An 18,634-nucleotide genomic window follows, 5' to 3' on the forward strand; every position below is an offset into this window, starting at 1 on the left:
CCAGGCGCCCCAGATTTCAAGATTCTTAATGACAGTTTCTACTAGTAAGATAATTCTGGTAGTCCATAGCATGAACTGGTAATAGAAACACACACAAAATGTCTGCATTGGATGCATCTAATCAACCATTTATAAACGAAGAGTTGGTTAACTGTGTGTATGTTATTTTGAAACATTTGTGGAAAACTACAGAACATAAGATCAGGTTGTTAATCCTAATGTCCCTAGACAAGGTGGTAAAAGGGAAGGATGAGTTTAGGAATTTGAATTTCTAGCTCAAGTACCACATAAATGATGTAAAAGCTTTTATTGTTTCCTGGAGGAGACCCTTATCTCCTATAGTTTCAGGGCTTTGATTGACGAAAATCGAATGCAGATTTTCATTGAGCACTAGCTAAATTACAACACAAATTAAGCTCACAGTCTCACAGTGTGTCTACTGGTAATTGATTAGGAAAGAATGGGACCTGGTAAGCAGTGATAGGGATGTTTAGGAAGACCTTGATGAAGTAATAGCTGTTGAGCCTCTAAATTCTGATGCGTTTTCTTTGCCAGTGGAAGAGGCCTCCCAATCATCAGTGACATCAGCCTCTTCATCCCTGTCATCTGAGCCTGAGAGAATTAACATTACATTTTTAAAAAGATTTATTTATTTATTTATTTATTTGTCAGAGAGAGAGAGAAAGAACGAGTGAGCACAAGCAAGGAGAGCAGGAGGCGGAGGGAGAAGCAGGCTTCCCGATGCACAGAGAGCCCGATGTAGGGCTCGATCCCAGGACTCTGAGATCATGACCTGAGCCAAAGGCAGAGGGTTAACCCACTGAGCCACCCAGGCGCCCCTCTTACTTGATCTTTATAAGCAGAAAAATTCTAGGGTAAGTGAACAAGAGTCTAACCTGCATCATAAAACAGAGAGTCATGGCCCCTTAATCAAGTCCCTGGCTTCATGCAGGTTGCAGACCCAGAATCCCCTGAAAGAAGGAGAGACTGGGTCTCCTTGAGGATGGACTTTGGTAAACTATCAAACACCTATACTGTTCATCTTTCTCCTAGTCCCTTTTGGGGACTACTAGACACTAGCTTTAAAATTGACACTAATTCTGGTAGACCTAAAATGTTGACTCTGGCCCATAGTCAGAGTAGGAGCTGGTGCAGGTCAAGCAACCAATGGAGTTTTAGCTCATATTCTTCTCACTGTGGCACTACTACTCATCTTACAGTTATTTCTCCAGTCCCAGAATGTATAATTATAACAGATACACTTTGCAGCTGGCAAAATCTCCACAATTGGCTTCCTGATCTCTTCAGCAAGGACCTCTTAGGGGGGGAGAGGCCAAGAGGAAGCTGCTATAATGCCTCTACTTAGCAAAATAGAAAATCAAAAGCAGAACTACATTCATGGGTGGATTACAGAGATTAGTGGCACTATCAAGTACTTGAAGCATGCACGGGTGGTGATTCCCATCACATCCCATTCAATTCAGCCTGTACAGAAGTCAGAGAGATCTTGACGAATAACCATAGATTATCATAAGTTTTATCAGGTGGGCATTCCAACTGCAGCTGGTGTACCAAATGTGATTTCATTGTTGAAGAAATAAGCACATACCCTGGTACCTGGTATATGACGATTGATTTTCTCTCTGTCTCCTTTACCTTTACAAAGAGCACTTCACTTCTGACACTCTGGTCACCAGATGTATGGAAATGTTTGCCTCCCAGAAAGCAATTCTCTGTGACACCAGATGGTTGTCTTAGAATTTATCTCTGTTCTGACACGATGTACCTGGAGATAGCATCAGTTTCCCCACTTCAGATACCAGTTGCAACTAGTAGGTCCTACCCAAGTAACCCACAACTTCTGTCTGATTTGGCTACACATCTGAGGCTTCCAGTGACCCGTCCTCAAAGTCAGTTAATTTGCTAGAGCTACTTACAGAATCAGGGAAACTCTTTCCCAATTTAGTAAAGAATATGATAAAGGATACAGATAAGCTTCCAGTGAAGAGACACAGTGTAGTGAGGTCTGGGAGGGTCCCAAGCACAGGACCTTCTGTCCCCGTGGAGTTTGAGTGTGTCACTCTCCTGGTGTGGATGTGTTTACCAACATGGAAGGTCTCTGAACCCAGTACATTAGGGATTTTATGGAGACTTCATCGTGCAGGCATTATACATCATTAACTCCGTTTTTAGACCTTCCCCTTTTGAAGAGAGTAGGAAGCAGGCTGAAAATTCCAAGCTTCTAATTACGGCTTGGTCTTTCAATAACCAACTCTCATCCAGGAGCCATTCAGGAGACCAGTCAGACTTGCTTTATTACCACAAAAGACACTTCTGTCACCCAGTAAATTATGAGGGGCTTCAGGAGCCCTGTCTCAGAACAAGGATCAAAAACCAAATATTAGAACAAAAGATCCTGCTAGTGCTCTTATCACTTGGGGAATTTCAGCGGTTTTAGGAGCTCTGTGCCTGGTTCTGGGGCAAAAACCTATTATGTCATACTTCTTGATATATGTACAAGGATAAAACTTGTCCCACTAGCCTTGGAGCATGCCCAGTATTTATTCCTACTGACTTGGGGGTCTGCCTTATTTATTTTTTCTAAAGATTTTATTTATTTGACAATGAGAGAGGGAACACAAGCAGAGGGAGTGGGAGAAGGAGAAGCAGGCTTCCCACCAAGCAGGGAGCCCAATGTGGGGCTTGAACCCAGGACTCTGGGATCATGACCTGAGCTGAAGGCAGAAGCTTAACAACTGAGCCACCCAAGCGCCCCCGCCTTATTTTCTAGTCATTGAGGCCCCACCCTTGGCAGCTGCTCTGCCAGATCATTGGTGCATGATTTTCTTGGACTTTCAATTCTTTTTTCCTCCCTGGAAAGCATTTCCCTTTGATATATTTTCTTTATTTCTTGGGGCAGTATTTCTTGATCAACATTAAATGGGGGTGGGGGGAGAAAGCAAGTTTACTGATTAAAAGCAAAGCAAGCATACACATTCACTGGGAACTATTTAGAAATATTATTACCTTTACATATAAAAGATAGTTTCATAAAATGTGGACTTGATTTCTGACATAAATTTAAGCCTAAGAAGATGTTACTGTAATTTCCCATTATACCTGTCTTCTACACAATTATTTCTAACTTGGATTAAGGTAGCAAATTACAGTTATTATTCTTATAATTCTAATCAATACCAAAATCCAACAACAAAAGGGAGAAAACAGTGAATTTTTTTAAAGGATAAGAGGTAATCATGACACTTATAACATTACTAGGAAACCAATAAAAAATTCCCACCATAAATTACACTGAAACATTTTATTTATAACTACTATAAGTAAGATGGTCATAAATTTCATGGAACTAGAAAACTATGAATGATTCATCTGGCCAAGAAGAAAGTCATATGCTTTAACAATTCTTTCTAAAATTAAAAAAAAAAAAACACAGAGTTTCAAATGGTTTCTTTTCAAATTCTGCTAAATATGAAGTATTTGCATTTTATCTTTTTTTTTCTTTGCCTAATAAAGGAGATTAATTTCAATCATTAATTTCAGCCTCCCCCTTCTAAGGATAGGGCAAACAGTGTTGAATGTGGGGAATAATTACTAATAATCTGAAGAAACCGTGAAAAATACATGTTTTCTCCTCCCTGAAAATGCAAAACCTCAATAGCTTTTGTAGCTGTTACTTTAAAGCAAACTATATGTAGTCAGGAAAAACAGGGAACTGCATTATTAGACATGCATGAATAGTAGTTGGCTTATTACATTGTATGTAAGGTAAACCTTGTATCAAGTAATACTTGTGAAATTCAAACATAGTTTGAAATCACCTGAGTGGGGGGGAAAAAAGTCCCTGGGAGTTGATTTAATTGGTCTTGAGTATGATCAAGGCACAGGATATATAAAAGCCTTCCAGGTTATTCTACTCTACATCCAAGGTTATGAGAACCAATAAAGCTATGTGTAATTTTGATGATTTCAATTTCAACTGAAACATTTTAGATGAAAGATAAGTAGTTATAATCATAAATAGAACATATCTCATTTTCACATGTGATTCAGCTTCAACTTGGATCTAAAAACATGATTAAAAATGAAGCCCAAAATGAACATACAGTGTCATGCCTGTTTAAATAAAATGTATTTAATATAACTTCACAGATACTAAAATTTTTCAAATATTAATTTCTACACAAAAATAAATGTGATCCTGTTTGAGATTATTGTTTCCTAAGTGTTGAATATTGAGGGTTATTGATTCATAATTCTTCAGGTCAAAAGATGTTTGTGGAACACAATAGAAAAAAAGAATGTAAAACAAAAGAAAAAAAATAAGGTTAAATTGGTATTGCTAAGCATGTTCACAGAAGAAATTCCTTGTAGTTTTGTTTAGGCAGTGAAGTTTAAGCCTTCTATCGGAGGCTGGTAAAATGCAATGCATTTTAATTTCGACATTATTAAAATAAATTGGTATGTTTTCTTATAGTTTTTCTCTCTCTGCGTGGGCTGTTTTACATTATTTCAATTACACACCACATACAATTTTCAGCCTGATAAAATAATATATATTATACAGTGCAATTAACAATAATTCTCCAGAAAAATACAACTTTTTGAATTAATTGAAAAAGTTAGGTCATAATTATGTATGTAATCAATTTACCTATAATTTACTTTTGGTTAGACTTCCTGCAGATAATTTTAAATATAAAATAATTTTAGGGATATTTAAAAATATAAGAAGAGTTCTTAAAAGAGTTCTTTTTCTATTGCTTTTCATATATTTGCTATTATTTTATCTATCTTTGGAGCAGAGGTAAAAGGTCAACAGAAAGGAAATAAAGAAAAGTTATGAAAATAAGAAATATATTTAGTCATTAATAATCCATGAGTCAGGGATGCCTGGGTGGCTCAGTTGGTTAAGCGGCTGCCTTCGGCTCAGGTCATGATCCCAGGGTCCTGGGATCGAGTCCCACATCAGGCTCCTTGCTCCGCAGGGATCCTGCTTCTCCCTCTGCCACTCTGTCTGCCTGTGCTCTCTCTCTCTCTCTCTCTCTCTCTGACAAATAAATAAATAAAATCTTTAAAAAAAAATAATAATCCATGAGCCATACCAAGTGACTTGGGTGTCTGTATTAGGAATGTGTTTTCAATGAGGATTTCCACCTCTCCTATGGTAGAAATGTAAAAGATAAATTTGTGAGTCAATGAGTATATATTTTGATTTTTGTATCTTATCTTAAAATAAAATATTCATGACATAATATAGAGATGATATATAGTTGATGCAAGTTACACTTACAATTTTTAAATAAGGTGTGCAGGAAAAGGAACCCTTATGTGCTGTTGATAGGAATGCAAACTGGTGCAGCCACTGTGGAAGACAGTATGGAGGTTTCTCAAAAACTTAAAAATAGAACTCCTCTACAATCCAGTAATCACACTACTAGGTATTTACCCAAAGAATACCAAAACACCAGTTTGAAGGGATATGTGCACCCCTGTGTTTATTGCAGCATTATTTATAGTAGACAAACTATGGAACAGCTTGTGTCCAGTGATAGGTGAATAAATAAAGAAAAAGTGCCACACACACACTCACACACACACACAAAATGGGATATTATTCAGTCGTAAAAAAGGATGGAATCTTGCCATTTGCAACAACATGGATGGAGCTAGAGAGTATAATGCTAAGCAAAACAACGCCGTCAGAGAGAGAGAAATACCATATGATTTCATTCATATGTGGAATTTAAGAAATAAAAAAATGGAAAAAAAAAAAGAAACAAACCAAAAACAGGCTCTTAACTATAGAGAGCAAACAGATGGTTACCAGAGGGGAGGGAGGTGGGGGCTTGGAAAAAAATTAATAGGTAACTGGCATTTAAACAAGAATGGCTTATAGGGTGTAACAATAAAGTATCTGGGTCAATGACTTCACTGATCATCCTTTGGACAACATAGATAGTGCTGAACTTATTGCAAAACACAATGATTAAGATATTATTAATTTTATATAATAAAACTTCAAATATAATTAAAAAATTTGTCACCCTCACCTCCTTCAGTTCAAAGGTGTTTGAATTAAGAAGCCTTCATTTGGGAAAGAGATGAGATTAGTTTTTTTCATTTCACATTTTTCATCCTTGCCTTATTTTGCATTTGGCATGTAGAATGTTTTAAAATAAATTTTGCAGACTTCCATTATACACAGATAAAAGATACCAACTGAGTCTCATATATCCATCTTTCAACCTACCTATCTATTCATGCATTTGTCAGTTTATCTATTTATATGCTTATATGTATTTTTATGTATAAAAATACATATACATTTTTATGTATAAAAATACATATAAGCACAGAAGAAGAGGGAGAAAGAGAATTTTTTTTTTTAGATTTATTATTTATTTATTTGACAGAGAGAGAGAGATCACAAGTAGGCAGAGAGGCAGGCAGAGAGAGAGGCGGAAGCAGGCTCCCTGCCAAGCAGAAAGCCTAATGCGGGGCTGGATCCCAGGACCCTGAGATCATGACCTGAGCCGAAGGCAGAGGCTTAACCCACTGAGCCACCCAGGCGCCCCGAGAAAGAGAATCTTAAGTAGGCTCCACCTCCAGCGCGGAGCCCATGGCCAGGCTCGAATTCACAATCCCAAGATCCTGACCTGAGCCATGATCAAGAGTTAGACGATTAACCAACTAAGCCACCCAGGCACCCCAAGACTTTGAAATTTTTTTAAAAAGTATTTTTTCCTGTTTAACCTTTTCATTAGTGTTCCATTATTTTTGCTTATTTTGCTATTGCTGATCTAGATTTCAGCAGAATTCTTCCATTTTCTTGTTATTCTTTGTTTTTCCAAGGGTAGCTTCATTCTCCTTTAATGCTGTCTTGAGCCTTAATGATTTATTAAGAAATTACTGGGTGTATTTTCAGTGCAGTACTGGGCTTGACATTCCTATCTCTCAGGTTATTTTGCACTTCTTCAGCCTACAACTAGCTTGTAGAATTTGTCTGGTAGAGATGCAAATACTTTCTTTCCAGAGGAAGAGACAACCCTATGATTACATTGTGTGGTCTTATTGGATACTAACTAGTTTTTTTAATCTAACACAATAATCTTATCCAACACTATCTATAGATATGTAGCTTTGAAGCTATCATAATATCTTACTGGTTCTTTATTAATAAATTAATATATTTGACATTATATTAATGTATTTTAATATATTAATAAAGTATTTGACACTTTAATATTCTGTTTGCATGACAGTCATGATTTTTCACAATGAATATTATGTTTTAAAACTAAAAACTTCCAAAAAATATTAGTTAATGTCCATTTATGAGGCCTTAGAGGATAAAACTCCGTCAATCATTTGTTTGCTTCTCTTAATCAGATTATCTATTTCCATTTCATGGCCACTGAATTAGATATTCCACTGACATCTCTGTTTTCTTTTTTTTTTTTAATATTTTATTTTTTATTTATTTGACAGATGGAGATCACAAGTAGGCAGAGAAGCAGGCAGAGAGAGAGGAGGAAGCAGGCTCCCTGCTGAGCAGAGAGCCCGATGTGGGGCTCGATCCCAGGACTCTGGGATCATGACCTGAGGCGAAGGCAGAGGCTTTAACCCACTGAGCCACCCAGGTGCCCCATATCTCTGCTTTCTTAACTCAAAAACCCAAAGCAAAATATTTAGCACCTTATCCTTAGACATGTGAAAATTGTTAGTGCATTTACTTAGTGGTACTAAAATTTCTTCTGTATTCATGTATTCATTCATTGATAGTCTGGTGATCTCTTTGCTGAACTACTACCTTTATTTTATCTTGGCAGTTGGTTATTAACAAGAATTCTAGTAGTAGATTTCAGCTCAGTTCATGATCTCAGGATCATGAGATTGACCCCTGCATTGGGGTTCACACTGGACATGGTGCCTGCTTAAGAGTCTTTCTCTCCCTCTCCTTTTGCCCCTCCCACTGCCTCTCTCTCTCTCTTTCTCTTTCTCTCTCCTTATTCCACCTTTTTTTTAAATTTAATTTTTAAATTTTTTTTATAAACATACTGAATTTTTATCCCCAGGGGAACAGGTCTGTGAATAACCAGGTTTACACACTTCACAGCACTCATCATAGCACATACACTCCCCAATGTCCATAACCCCACCACCCTCTCCTGACCCCCCCCCCAGCAACCCTCAGTTTGTTTTGTGAGATTAAGATTCTCTTATGATTTGTGTCCCTCCCGATCCCATCTTGTTTCATTTATTCTTTTCCTACCCTCCAAACCCCACACGTTGCATCTCTACTTCCTCATATCAGGGAGATCATATGATAGCTGTCTTTCTCTGATTGACTTCTTTCGCTAAGCATAATACCCTCTAGTTCCATCTACATCGTCGCAAATGGCAAGATTTCATTTCTTTTGATGGCTGCATAGTATTCCATTGTATATATATACCACCTCTTCTTTATCCATTCATCTGTTGATGGAGATCTAGGTTCTTTCCATAGTTTGGCTATTGTGGACATTGCTGCTATATTCGAGTGCACATGCCCCTTCAGCTCACTACGTTTGTATCTTTAGGGTAAATACCCAGTAGTGCAATTGCTGGGTTGTAGGGTAGCTCTATTTTCAACTTTTTGAGGAACCTCCATGCTGTTTTCCAGAGTGGTTGCACCAGCTTCCATTCCCACCAACAGTGTAGGAAGGTACCCCTTTCTCCGCATCCTCATCAGCATCTGTCATTTCCTGACTGGTTAATTTTAGCCATTCTGACTGGTGTGAGGTGATATCTCATTGTGGTTTTGATTGTATTTCCCTGATGCCAAGTGATGTGGAGCATTTTTTCATGTGTCTTGGCCATCTGGATGATGTCTTCTTTGCAGAAATGTCTGTTCATGTCTTTCGCCCATTTCTTGACTGGATTATTTGTTCTTTGGGTGTTGAGTTTGATAAGTTCCTTATAGATTTTGGATGCTAGCCCTTTATCTGATATGTCATTTGCAAATATCTTCTCCCATTCTGTCAGTTGTCTTTTGGTATTGTTAACTGTTTCCTTTACTGTGCAAAAACTTTTGATCTTGATGAAATCCCAATAGTTCATTTTTGCCCTTGCTTCCCTTATCTTTGGCGATGTTCCTAGGAAGAAGTTGCTGAGGCTGAGGTTGAAGAGGTTGCTGCCTGTGTTCTCCTCAAGGATTATGATGGATTCCTTTCTCACATTGAGGCCCTTCATCCATTTTGAGTCTATTTTCATGAGTGGTGTAAAGAAATAGTCCAATTTCATTTTTCTGCATGTGGCTGTCCAATTTTCCCAGCACCATTTGTGGAAGAGGCTGTCTTTTTTCCATTGGACATTCTTTCCTGCTTTGTTGAAGATTAGTTGACCGTAGAGTTGAGGGTCTATTTCGGGGCTCTCTATTCTGTTCCATTGATCTATGTGTCTGTTTTTGTGCCAGTACCACACTGTCTTGATGATGATAGCTTTGTAATAGAGCTTGAAGTCCAGAATTGTGATGCCACCAACTTTGGCTTTCTTTTTCAATATTCCTTTGGCTATTCGAGGTCTTTTGTGGTTCCATATAAATTTTAGGATTATTTGTTCCATTTCTTCGAAAAAAAATGGATGGGATTTTGATAGGGATTGCATTGAATATGTAGATTGCTTTAGGTAGCATAGACATTTTCACAATATTTGTTCTTCCAATCCAGGAGCATGGAACAATTTTTCCATTTCTTTGTATCTTCCTCAATTTCTTTCATGAGTACTTTATAGTTCTCTGAGTATAGATTCCTTGCCTCTTTGGTTAGGTTTATTCCTAGGTATCTTATTTTTTTGGATACAATTGTAAATGGGATTGACTCCTTAATTTCTCTTTCTTCTGTCTTGTTTTGGGGTAAAGAAATGCAGCTGATTTCTGTGCATTGATTTTATATCCTGACACTTTACTAAATTCCTGTACAAGTTCTAACAGTTTTGGAGTGGAGCCTTTTGGGTTTTCCACATATAGTATCATATCATCTGCGAAGAGTGATAGTTTGACTTCTTCTTTGCTGATTTGGATGCCTTTAATTTCTTTTTGTTGTCTGATTGCTGAGGTTAGGACTTCTAGTACTATGTTGAATAGCAGTGATGGTAACAGACATCCCTGCTGTGTTCCTGACTTTAGCGGAAAAGCTTTAAGTTGTTCTCCATTGAGAATGATATTTGCGGTGGATTTTCTATAGATGGTTTTGATAATATTGAGGTATGTGCCCTCTATCCCTACACTTTGAAGAGTTTTGATCAGGAAGGGATGCTGTACTTTGTCAAATGCTTTTTCAGCATCTATTGAGAGTATCATATGGTTCTTGTTCTTTCTTTTAGTAACATATTGTATCACATTGATTGATTTGTGGATGTTGAACCAACCTTGCAGCCCTGGAATAAATCCCACCTGCTTGTGGTGAATAATCCTTTTAATGTACTGTTGGATCCTATTGGCCAGTATTTTGGTGAGAATTTTTGCATCTGTGTTCATCAAAGATATCGGTCTGTAATTCTCTTTTTTGATGGGATCCTTGTCTGGTTTTGGGATCAAGGTGATGCTGCTCATAGAATGAGTTTGGAAGTTTTCATTCAATTTCTGTTTTTTGGAACAGTTTCAGGATAATAGGAATTAATTCTTCTTTAAATGTTTGGTAGAATTCCCCTGGGAAGCCGTCTGGCCCTGGGCTTCTGTTTGTTTGGAGATTTTTGATGACTGTTTCAATCTCCTTCCTGGTTATGTGTCTGTTCAGGTTTTCTCTTTCTTCCTGGTTCACTCATGGTAGTTTTTATGTCTCTAGAAATGCTTCCATTTCTTCCAGATTGTCAAGTTTGTTGGCGTAGAGTTGCTCATAGTATGTTCTTATAATTGTTTGTATTTCTTTTGTGTTGGTTGTGATCTCTCCTCTTTCATTCATGATTTTTTTTTTTTAATTTGGGTCCTTTCTCTTTTCTTTTTGATAAGTCTTGCCAGGGGTTTATCAATCTTATTAATTCTTTCAATGAACCAGCTCCTAGTTTCATTGATTTGTTCTTTTTTTTTTTTTTTTTTGGTTTCTATTTCATTGATTTCTGCTCTGATCTTTATGATTTCTCTTCTCCTGCTGGGTTTAGGCTTTCTTTGTTGTTCTTTCTCCAGCTTGTTAGGTTGTGTATTTGAGACCTTTCTTGTTTCTTGAGAAAGGCTTGTATCACTATATATTTTCCTCTCAGGACTGCCTTTGCTGTGTCCCACAGATTTTGAACCATTGTGTTTTCATTATCATTTGTTTCCATGAATTTTTTCAATTCTTCTTTAATTTCCTGATTGACCCATTCATCGTTTAGAGGGATGCTCTTTAGTCTCCATGTATTTGGGTTCTTTCCAAATTTTCTCTTGTGATTGAGGTCTAGCTTCAGAGCATTGTGGTCTGAAAATATGTAGGTAATGATTCCAGTCTTTTGCTACCGGTTGAGACCTGATTTGTGACCCAGGATGTGATCTATTCTGGAGAGTGTTCCATGCGCACTAGAGAAGAATGTGTATTCTGTTGCTTTGGGATGAAATGTTCTGAATATCTGTGATGTCCGTCTGGTCCAGTGTGTCATTTAAGGCCTTTATTTCCTTGTTGATCTTTTGCTTGGATGATCTGTTCATTTCAGAGAGGGGAGTGTTAAAGTCCCCTACTATTATTGTATTATTGTCGATGTGTTTTTTTTATTTTGTTATTAATTGGTTTATATATTTGGCTGCTCCCACGTTAGGGGCATAGATATTTAAAATTGTTCGATATTCTTGTTCGATAGACCCTTTGAGTATGATATAGTGTCTTTCTTCATGTCTTATTATAGTCTTTGGCTTAAAATCTAATTGATCTGATATAAGGATTGCCACCCCAACTTTCTTCTGATGTCCATTAGCATGGTACATTGTTTTCCACCCCCTCACCTTAAATCTGGAGGTGTCTTTGGGTCTAAAATGAGTTTCTTGTAGGCAGCATATTGATGGGTTTTGTTTTTTTATCCATTCTGATACCCTGTGTCTTTTGATTGGGCATTTAGCCCATTAACATTCAGGGTAACTATTGAGATATATGAATTTAGTGCCATTGTATTGCCTATAAGGTGACTGTTACTGTATATTGTCTCTGTTCCTTTCTGATCTACTACTTTTAGGGTCTCTCTTTGCTTAGAGGACCCCTTCGAATATTTCCTGTAGAGCTGGCTTGGTGTTTTCAAATTCTTTCAGTTTCTGTTTGTCCCGGAAGTTTTTTTTATCTCTCCTTCTATTTTCAATGATAGCTACCTGGATATGGTATTCTTGGCTGCATATTTTTGTCATTTAGTGCTCTGAATATATCATGCCAGTTCTTTCTGGCCTGCCAGGTCTCTGTGGATAAGTCTGCTGCCAATCTAATGTTTTTACCCTTGTATGTTACAGACTTCTTTTCCTGGTCTGCTTTCAGGATTTTCTCTTTGTCGCTAAGACTTGTAAATTTTACTATTAGATGATGGGGTGTGGACCTATTCTTATTGATTTTGAGGGGGATTTTGCACCTCCTGGATTTTGATGCTTGTTCACTTTGCCATATTTGGGAAATTCTCTACAATAATTGTCTCCAATATACCTTCTGCTCCCCTCTCTCTCTTCTTCTTCTGGAATCCCAATGATTCTAATGTTGTTTCGTCTTATGGTGTCACTTATCTCTCGAATTCTCCCCTCATGGTCCAGTATTTGTTTGTCTCTCTTTTGCTCAGCTTCTTTATTCTCTGTCATTTGGTCTTCTGTATCACTAATTCTTTCTTCTGCCTCATTTATCCTAGCAGTAAGAGCCTCCATTTTAATTGCACCTCATTAATAGCTTTTTTAATTTCAACTTGTTTAGATTTTAGTTCTTTTATTTCTCCAGAAATGGCTTTTATCTCTCCGGAGAGGGTATCTCTAATATCTTCCATGCCTTTTTTGAGCCTATCTAGAACCTTGAGAATCATCATTCTGAACTCTAGATCTGACATATTACCAATGTCCATATTGGTTAGGTCCCTAGCCTTCGGTACTGCCTCTTTTTCTTTTTTTTGTGGTGAGTTTTTCTGCCTTGTCATTTTGTCCAGATAAGAATATACGAAGTAGCAGGGGCACCTGGGTGGCTCAGTTGGTTGAGCAGTTGCCTTCAGCTCAGGTCATGATCCCAGCGTCCTGGGATCGAGTCCCACATCGGGCTCCTTGCTTGGCAGGGAACCTGCTTCTCCCTCTGCCTCTGCCTATGCTCGCTCACTCTCTCTCCCTCTCTCTCTCTCTCTCTGACAAATAAATAAATAAAATTTAAAAAAAAAGAATATACAAAGGAGCAAATAAAATACTAAATGCGTGGCAAAGACCCCAGGAAAATGTGCTTTAACCAAATCAGAAGAGACCCCAAATCTTTGGGGGGAGAAAGGGGATAAAAAGAAGTTCAAAAAAATAAAAAAATAAAAAAGGAAAATAAATAAAGAAAAAATATAAAAAAGAATATATATATATAGATATATATAGATATATCTATATATATATATATGCATACACACATTAGTCTGATGACTAGAACAGGGTCACCCATTTAATTTTGGGAGTATTTTGGTCTCTTAGAAGAAACTACCTCCCAAAATTTTAAAGAATGAAAAACATATATAAGGGTAAACACAATGAAGGGATGGAATATGCCCATAAAGATGAAAAAAAAATTTTTTTAATTTCTAAAAAAGAAGTTGATAAAGTAAGTTGGTTGGGAGAATAAAGAAAAAGAAAGTGGATAGAATTTGTTTGGGCTGGAAACTAGAACAAGCCCTAGATTTAGATCTAGATTTAGGGTATATTTTGATCTATTAGAAGAAGTTGTACCCCAAATTTTTTAGAAGAAAAAACCCTATGTGTATACAAAAAATAAAGTTAGATATAATGAAGGATAGAATATGACTATAATAATGAAGTTTCAAAGAATATTATTATTATTTTTATGAAAGGTATTATTAAGATAAACTAGTTAAAAAATGTTAAAAGAAGAAAGGGTAAAAGTTAAAAAAAATTAGCAGAAGAAAAAATATAAAATTAAAAATCTTAATTAACTGCAAGACTAAAGTATCATGGGGAGAAAGCCATGAATTCCGTGCTTTGCATTCTCCTTCTCTGGAATTCCGCTGTTCTCCTTGGTAAATGAACTTGGTCTTGGCTGGATTTCTTGTTGATCTTCTGGGGGAGGGGCCTGTTGTAGTGATTCTCAAGTGTCTTTGCCCGAGGCGGAATGGCACTGCCCTTACCAGGGGCCAGGGTAAGTAATCTGCTTGAGTTCGTTTTCGGGAGCTTTTGTTTCATGAACGCTTTCCGTAGAGTTCTGGAGGACGGGAATGAAAATGGCGGCCTCCCAATCTCCGGCCCAGAGGAGCTGAGAGCTTGGGGCCCCACTCCTCAGTGTGCCCTCAGAGAAAAGCACTCAATCACTCCCATCTCCCTGGCCTCTGGCCACGCTCCAAGCTCACCCAGCCTGGGACCAGTTCAAGGTAACCCCGAGTTGAGAGCTCACTTCTCAGCTCTGTCTCTGTAGCTGGCTTCCCCGCTCTAATACCTGCGAGCTATGTGACACTCAGACACCCCCAATCCTTCTGTGACCCCATGGGACCTGGGGCCACACTGACCCCTCATGGGCTTCACCCTGGTTTAGCCTCTGGAGCAATGTCCCTCAGTGGAGCAGACTTAAAAGTTCTGATTTTGTGCTCCTTTGCTCCGCCGCTTGCTAGGAGCTGGCCCCTCCCCCCCCCATGGTCTATCTTCCCGTCGCTTTGGATTCACTTCTCTGCCAGTCCTACCTTTCAGAAAGTGGTTGATTTTCTGTTTCTAGAATTGTTGCTGTTCTTCTTTTCGAAATCCTGTTGGAATTGTAGGTGTTTGCAATTGTTTGATAAGCTTTCTAGCTGATCTCCTGTTACCTGATGTAGTCCCAGCCTGCTACTTCTCTCCCATCTTGACTCCTCCCCTCTCATTCCCCCTTTTCTAAAAGAAAAAAAAATCAGTCTCTTTTTTTAGTTGAAAATTGCTTTATATGTAAATTGTCCTGTATTATTATAGCTCATTGAAATAAACTATGCCCGTGAATCTTATAGAGGAATTTATTTAATTATAAGCACTTGAAATAGAATTTTTCTCATGCATAAAATAATTTTCCTTAAGAAATGAGGAAATGTATATTTAAAAATTCAGGCTTTTTTTTTTTTTTTTTTTTTTAGTTAACTGTTTAAAATCCTTTAACTCATTTTAAAAGCTCAATCCCTAATTATGTTTAGCTTTTTATTCTCAGAATTCTGTATCTGTAGTTGATCTTCAGTTAAATGTACTTGCATGTATATCACAGGAACCTAATAAACTCATCAATAATTGTAAATGAAGTGCATAAAGAAAGAGATGAAGTGAGGACTATCAAAATACTACTTGTGTCAAAGCCCAAGAAATCATGTTTTTATCAAATACCTGTGGCATGTCTCATGGTGTCAATTATAATATACATGAAAAAATTATAGAATTGAAAAGATCCTTGGAAATTATCTGGTTGGCCATTATAAATAGTATTGAAACAGAACAAGTTACCTTTAGATGTCTTCTTGAATACATCCAGTCTTTGGAAATTTGCTACCATATGAGACATCATTGAAATAATTTTCTCAAATTTAGATGAAATCTTTTATTTATATCATTTCTATTTATAAGTTTTACTTATTCTCTAAGCCAAAATAAATAATTTGTCTTCCATATGACAGGCATTCAGATTTTGAGTTTGGTTATCATGTTACCATGACTTCAGTTAATCTTTTGCTTTTTGTGCAAAATGTACCCAACATTTTCAACTGTTCTTCACATGACTTAATTGTCAGTGTATACTCCTGTTTGTTCCCATAGCTTTGTCTGGGTTACATATATATTTAAAATGTTGGCAATAGTCTTTCCATTGCTGGTTGGATGGAGTAATTGGTTGTAAGTCAACATTTCAACTCAGAACATTTCAACTCAGAAAAGCTGGGTGAATTTTTTAAATTTTCAGAAAACTGAGAAGGCAGCAGGATTACAGTGACTGAAGTTTGAGACATGAGGTGTTCTTCAGATGCATTTACCCTAGGGGGAACCGGTTAATTCTGGGAATGGGCCGATCTCTGAAAATTTGGGCTTCACAAGGAAAAGGACTGGATAAAGAATCCATTTGAACTTTTCAAATGTTCCGAGAGGCTGACATGACAAAATTAGAAACTTGAAAGGCCTTATATACACAGCCAGTTTCCTCCTTAATATCTCCAGATATTAAATATATGTTATACTTTATGCATATGTATTGGTATTGATTGACTGACTGATTTATCAATAGGAGGCATTTGATTATTTATATACACATTGGTATGTATTTTGCATAGCTTAGCACCAGGAAAATGGATGTAGATATTGTATTAAGGGACCACAAGGAGGCTTAAAGAAACAAGTCTGGAGAAATAGAATATTTTAAAGAAATAGTGTGGGAGAAAAGAACATATGAAAGAAAGACTATCTGGAGAAAGTAGAGGAAACAGAATATTCATGTGGTGCAAATGACATTGGTTCACTGAGATGCTGAAGGTCATCTGATTTTGAAGCCAAGCCATAACCTTTTCTGAGGGATTTGCTTGTGTATAAATAAATCTTTCAAAGGTCATAATATTTTGTCACCAACTTTTGGTCTTACAGCAGCAACAATCACTTAGATATCCGTGACCAAGATTAGGCACTTCCCAGATTTTTCTGCCACTGTCCAAACATTTATCTTGTCTACAGACACACTATAATATTTACATGGTGCTTGTGAAAAATAATTATTATAGTAAAATATTTCATATCGTTTTCTGGTATGAAGGATATTACACAAGAGGGTATGATAAATTTATTAATATTTATTTTAAACTTAGCCAAACTACATGTGACAATGTGAGTTGATAATGATAATGAAAAAAAATAGCAACAGAAAGCACAAAGTATAATCTTGTAAAATATAAGGCAGAACAAGCTTTAATCCGTGTTTTGTACAGCTTGTAATTTAATTTTATTCAAATCTTCCAGCTGAATATTATAACAAAATACTTCCACAATTAGTAAATCCTGTATGCTGTTCAAATGTATTTAATAATAGGTACAATATGTGCAAAGCAGTTAACTCATATTACTCATGCTATTCTCAGACACTAAGGAAGCAAAGGTATAATTTTTTATGGAATAATTTGCATTCTTTTGCTTAAGCTTGATTTCTGTCATAATATTCTGTATTTCAGAGAGATTTTAAATAAAATACATTTATACACACAAAAGATTCAAAAATAATTTAACTACAAAGTGTATTTTATGCTTACTGTGTGCCAAGCACTGTGGCCTTTATGTTGATTTTTAATTTTCTTTGAAAGAGCATTATAGCAGCTTCTTTTAACATCTCTTTAAAGATCACTAAAATATAAGGGCATTAAATAATTTATAAAATAAAGGAAATCATCTGATGTTTGTAAACTGTGAGAAGAAAATGATTGCATATGTGTTTTTACCTGGATATATATGCTTTTTCCCCTGAGTTCATCATTAGTATGAGATCTGGTTTATCCACATAATAGTGGGAGTCTTTATAAATGCCTCTCTATTTATAAAGATATATTGGATTATACTCCAGAACTCTACATCGCAGCCCACACAAAATGTCTGAAAAATTTCATACTGTTGGAAGGGTGTAACTTCAACCTTATAAACATTATGGGAATTAAAAACAAGTAGGAGGCATATTTTTTTTAATCTAAAAAAAAGTAGTAGGGAAATGCTTTTGGATTAAATAAAATTGAAGTAAAGAAATCATTAGAGAATTTTCCACTCAGCTTTCATTTTTTTCCCTTGTATCTTTTTAAGTAGACAGCTTTTTATTTTTATTTATCATTTTGCCAAAGATCAAAACATGTTAGCAAGTATACAGGGAAACAGGCATTCCTGTGTACTGTTAATGGATATGCATGTGTATACACACACACACACACACACACACACATGTTTATATATAGCAAATTTGACATCTTAATGAAAATTAAATATGTACAGATTCTTTTATTTTATCCAGCATTTAATCTATTAAGTATCCTATAAATGCTGTTGGTCATATACATGTAAGAATTTTTTTGAATGTCCACAGAAGACTAATGAGATTAATTAAGGTACATCAATGCAATTTTTATGCCATTCAAAAGATTGAGTTTTATGGTTTTTGTTTTTTTTTAATTTAAGATTTATTTATCCATTTTAAAGACAGAGCACGCACAAGCAGGGGGAGGGGCCGAGGAAGAGGGAGAGAGAATTCTTCAAGCAGATTCCTCACTGGAGTGGGAAGCCTGACTCAGGGCTTGATTCCAGGACCCTGAGATCATGACCTGAGCTGAAGCCAAGAGCCAGCTACTCAGCCAACTGAGCACCCAGGGGCCTGAGTTGGCTCTTTTTACTGAAGTATAGTTGATATACAATGTTACATTACTTTCAGGGCATAGCATAGTGATTGGACAAGTCTATAAATTATAAAAGACAGGGGACTAGAATTCATGA

The sequence above is a fragment of the Martes martes genome, assembly GCF_963455335.1.
Source record: "Martes martes genome assembly, chromosome: 5".
Lineage (NCBI taxonomy): Eukaryota > Metazoa > Chordata > Mammalia > Carnivora > Mustelidae > Martes > Martes martes.